At 50.1% G+C, this 5,201-nt stretch overlaps 1 long non-coding RNA gene across 2 annotated transcripts in view; it reads left to right on the plus strand.

Annotated features, from left to right (window-relative positions):
* The first annotated feature begins 1,637 nt into the window (after positions 1-1,637).
* Positions 1,638-5,201, plus strand: part of LOC121660994 — a 4,597-nt gene continuing 1,033 nt past the window's right edge. For both annotated transcript variants that reach the window (XR_006014828.1, XR_006014829.1), the window contains exons 1-2: positions 1,638-1,983; positions 3,688-3,895. This is a non-coding gene — a long non-coding RNA (uncharacterized LOC121660994). The remainder of the gene's footprint in view (positions 1,984-3,687; positions 3,896-5,201) is intronic.

Raw genomic sequence — 5,201 nt, forward strand, 5'->3', positions numbered from 1 at the left:
ACCTGAGGCACACAGGAGGTCTCTGTGGCCATGAACTGAAGCAGTTGTCTAAAAAGGACAACAAAACTTTATTTCTGTGTGTGAGAAAGGCCCAAATCCGGTTTTTGTGAGCCTCATCCCCAGGCTGTGCCCGGTGATTCCCTGGATAATGATCAGGTTGCTTTGTGTAGCTCCAGGAGATGAATGCCAGGGAGTGCTTGAGGGAGTAAAACTGGGTTTAGGGATGGGAGGGCTGGAGGAAGAGCTGGATTTAACAGGATATTGAGCTGTTTAGAGCAAGGTGTTACTACTTGCCTCGAGGCAAAAGCTTTGCTCTGGAGGAAGTTTCATAGGAGGAAAAAATAGATGAGTGGAGTGACTCCAGTCCTTCAAAGTGGAGTCACCGTGTAAGAGAAAAAGCAAGAAACTCCCAGAAATGGTTAAATGTGTCCTGAAAACACAAACAGGACCGACAGGAGGGGGAGACTCAGAAACTGTGAGCAGGAAAATGTGCTGTCATCAGTTCCTGCTTGTTTTTTTCCCGGGAAACAGGACTTGGTGGGCACACTTTGTAAATAGGATCTCACCAAAGGATCTCTCTGAAGTTGTCACTGATTTTTTTTCCTCCTTCCGTAAACAAGCCTAAGAGCAACTGAGTCTGAGAGAGAAACTGCTCCTCAGGAAAACAACACGAGTTGCTTGAAGGAAAAAAAACCTCAAAAACATGATTTGTGGCCCAGTTTTTATTTAGATCGGGATGTGGGACAAGAAATGTCTATATTTGGCTTCAATTCTTGGTGGGAGAAGTGAAGAAAAAAAAATGGGGGGCCCAACAGAAATGAGGAGCTGAGAAAAATTTGGGTTCCAGGCACATCCACAGGAGCCTTTCCAAGATAAATGAAGCAATTTGTGGACCTTGAGCTGGGCTCCGATTTACAGCCCCAGATGTGGAAGGAGGCTGAGAACACTTCACACAGCTGGGGAATTTGCCAGAGAGACTGAACCTCCCATTGGAGCAGCTCGCTGGGAAGGGAAGCAGACAAAAAAAGGTGGAATTCAGTTGCTGGGAGCTCTGTTAGTCCAGACTTGCTCCTGGGAGGCATCAAAGGCAAAAAGCAACTGGAGCTTGGTCTGGGAGATGTTTTCCCCTGGAAACTTTATTAAATTTGTCTCAGAAAACAAGAGGATAATGGAGGAATCCAGTGAGGCTGTCCAGCTAATTGCTGGGGTGGGAATGAAGAAAAATTGGCCAGAAGAGGCTTGTTAGATCTTCCAAGCCAGCCAAGAGAGGGAACCACAGTTCCTCAGTGAAAATTCCCTGGAATCCAAGCTACTGAAGTGCACTTTGTGTCCAGAGGTGCATCTGGGAGCTCTTCTTTGAGCTGGGAGAAATCCATGGAGCTGAGCTTGGAGGCCTTGAGTTCTTCCTGTGTCTTGGACAGCAAGAACCAGCTCAGTCCATGTGGAAGAGAGGGAAAGGTGACTTAAATTCCCCAATAAAGTTTTAGGTTTGAAGAGCTTAGAGAATCATGGAATGGTTTGGACTGGGAGGGATTTTAAAGATTACCTCATTCCATGGACAGGGACACCTTCCACTACCCCAGGTTGCTCCAAGCCCCATCCAACGTGGCCTTGGGCACTCCCAAGGATGGGAATGTTCACTGTTCCTCACTGTGCCTTCTTTTTGCTGGCAGGGAGGTACAACACCTCAGATGTGGAGGATGGAGAAGTCCTGCCAGCTCTGGTTTTTCCCAGGATTTGCAGTTTATTCCTCACAGAAGTGGGAATTGGCCCTCCTGACATGGCTCCATCATTCAGCCCCTTGCACAGCCACAATGAGGAAGCTTCCAGTGAGGAACACCCTGGTGGTCACCACAGCCGAGACTGGAACTGGGAATGCTCCACAGAAGCAACCCTGGCACCGTGTCATGGATAAATCCAGGGAAAGCTGCTGGGAACCTTGGGAGGAACTGCAGCTATTTTCTCACATTCATAAATCCTGATGTAAGCAGATGTTCTGGAGGAAGTGGGAGGGCTGGACAAGGGAAGGGTTTCAGGCTCTCCTATTTGGGGAGCCCCCCAGGGAAGGACTGGTGGAGGAATTTGTTTGGACAATTCCTAAAATAATGGGACCCTGGGCTGTGGTGTTGAGGGAATAGAAACAACAACAGCAGGAATCCTTCCCTTTCCAGAGGGGCTCCTCACAGGATGGATGTAGATCAGGCTGGGATCTGACCTCAGAAAATACTTGGAAAACTTTTTTAAGCCCTGCGTAGATGCACCCTTTGGACATGGGAATAGGACTCCTGGTGGATCCGTGTGACAGGGGAGGAGGAATGGGAGAGCTGCCTCTGCCTTTCCATGCAGGAGAGAGCTTTCCATTGAGGATGGGAATTTGAAGTCCCAGAAATCCACCCTGTGAGCTGGCTGCTCACACAGCCAGGTGTTGGTATCCAACCCTGCTCCATCCAACCCTGCTCCATCCAACCTGGTGGTTTGGCCCAGGTGAAGCTCTCCTTTCCCAAGGAATCAGGCAGCCCTGGCTTTGTGGAAATGCTGCACCTTCAGAAATGCTGGAGATGGGAAGGCATTGGAGAAGAGCTCCAAGGCATTCCCAGCTCAGTGTGGCTCTCTCTGGTGGCTTTGGGAAGGGAATCCAGCTGGATCTTCCTTGTGTTCAACCAGACCTGCACAGAAAAGCCTGGGAGAGCTTTCAGTGGCCTCTTCCTCCTCAGTGCTCAAGGCTGGGCCGGTTTCCCTCCTCGTTGTGGCTCAAGTTCCTCTGGGAGCTGCTTCCTGGAGAATTTCATTCCTGAGGCAGCTGCTCTTCCCAAGGAGGGGACACCAGGAGCACCTCTGGTGGGGCCACCAGCAGGAGCAGCTGTCAAAGGAAGCCAGACTCGTCAGGTTGAGAGTTCATGGAATCCTGGAATGGTATGGATTGGGAGAGACCTTAAAGTTCATCCAGTCCCACTGGGTGGATGGGCACCTCCCACTGTGCCAGGCTGCTCCCAGCCCCAGTGTCCAGCCTGGCCTTGGGCACTGCCAGGGATCCAGGGGCAGCCCCAGCTGCTCTGGGCACCCTGTGCCAGGGCCTGCCCACCCTCCCAGGGAGGAATTTCATTGGAATATCCAAATTCCTTTTAGAATACCCAAGTTCTGGTCTCCTCCCCTGGTCTCTCAACTCCTGGGTCATGGCTGTGTGAACACCTTGTCCCAGACCCCCAGGGTCATTTTTTGGGTTCACCTCAGGTGTTGGGAAGGTCAGGGATCCCTTCAGCTGCCGTTCCCAAATTCCTACTGGTTTATCCTGCACTTTGGTCAGCTCTGATTCCACAAAAGACTGGATTTGATCCGTGTACTCAAGAGTTGCTCTCAATGATCCTGTGGGTCCCTTCCAGCTCAGGATATTCTGTGTTCTCCCTCTTTTTCCTGTGTTTCCCTGATTGTTCTGTCCTGGAATTGGGTCATTAACATCTTTCTTAAAACATTCAGAACGTGAGGCAGCACCAGACTCACTCTGGCAACCCAAACAAGTGAAAACCCTCGGAAGATTTAATGCCCTTTTTCCCTCTCCCGTGGTAAAATGTCAGGATTTGAGGAGAGAAAATGTTTCCAGCTGTGCACAGAAGGGGTTTGATTTAAGTGACCACAATTTCAGACTCTCGAGTGTGTTCTCATTCCCCCTCTCTCTTTCTTTACCAACAGCCTGGTATCATTTATTTCAAATTCTCCCTGTTTTCGTTGGAATGCATTTAATTGGCTTGGAAGGAGGATAATCTCTTGAAGAAAAACATGCTTCGCATGGAAAGAACTCCTTTAAAGCTTGGCAAAAAAAAGCAGATAATGGCCAAATTCTTCGAATGCTCCATTGTGCCAAAAACTGCTGGAATTGGTCAAATCCTGCCATCAAAGGGTGATGTATTTATGATTATTTATGTTGATTATTAATTAACGTATATAGCTGGGAGAGTGTAATTAGCCCTGCTCTTGTACAGCCAGGGAATGTTCACTGCAACAGCACAAACCACACACAATTGGCTGCGTTGGAGTTGGAGCAGGGAAGGAAAAATTCCTGGGTTTCAGGCAAAACCCTTTGGCCCACAAACCTTTCATCAAATCTGCAGGAATAACTTGTTTGGTTCGGGTTGCCCCCTCCCCATATCCCACAAATCCCCCCCTGGATTATGGAGAGGCTGAAATGAGGGTTGGGGTTTGTTATGGAACTTCAGGTCAGGGGCTGGAAATCAGGGATACGATGGATTTCCATGTTCCTGGTTGGCCACAGGCATTGTCTTGGAGGATGGATGGGCACAGCAATGGATCTCACTCCTGAATCCCAGAATCCCAGGATCATTGAGGTTGGAATCACAGAATGGTTTGGGTTGGGAGGGACATTAAAGCCCATCCAGTGCCACCCCTGCCATGGGCAGGGACACCTTCCACTGTCCCAGGCTGCTCCAAGCCCCAGTGTCCAGCCTGGCCTTGGACACTGCCAGGGATCCAGGGGCAGCCCCAGCTGCTCTGGGAATTCCATCCCAGCCCTTCCCCACCCTCACAGGGAAGGTTTTCTTCCCAATATCCCATCTAACCCTGCTCTCTGGCAGTTTAAAATTCCCCCTTGTCCTGTACGTACCCTTATAAAAAGTCCTTCCTCACTCCTGTGGAAACATGGAAGAAATAGGAAGATTTTGGGATGCACCAGGGAAGTAGAATCAGAGAATCCCGGATTGATCTGGGTTAGAAAGAGCCTTAAAAATCATTCAGTTCACCCCAGCCTGGCCCCGCAGCTGGAGCTGGGTATGGAACAAGTGCTCAGATCCTACTGAGAAGGGCACAGCCTTTGCTGGGACAGAGGAGTGGAACCATCCCCAGATTCCTGCTTTGTGGGGAGAAGATTCCTCCTGGATCTCAAGGCAAGGGGTTGGGAGCAGATGAGCTCAGCAGGTTCCCAGCCAGGCCCCTCTGAGGGACACTTTGCTGTCACCCCTGTCCTGACAGGAACAGCTCACCCAGGATGGGCTGCAGGGACACAGGGAGGTGCTCGAGGAAGGAACACGAGCAGGAATGGGGGAAAAGGGACAGGGATTTAGGGGTTCATTGTGGGAAGAGAAGAGGGACAGGGATTTACGGGTTCATTGTGGGAAGAGAAGAGGGACAGGGATTTACGGGTTCATTATGGGAGGAGAAGAGGGACAGGGATTTAAGGGTTCATTATGGGA

Source organism: Corvus kubaryi, unplaced genomic scaffold, assembly GCF_017639235.1.
Source record: "Corvus kubaryi isolate FWS band 111438036 unplaced genomic scaffold, C.kubaryi_AGA036_p1.0 37036, whole genome shotgun sequence".
In the NCBI taxonomy this organism is placed as follows: Eukaryota; Metazoa; Chordata; class Aves; order Passeriformes; family Corvidae; genus Corvus; species Corvus kubaryi.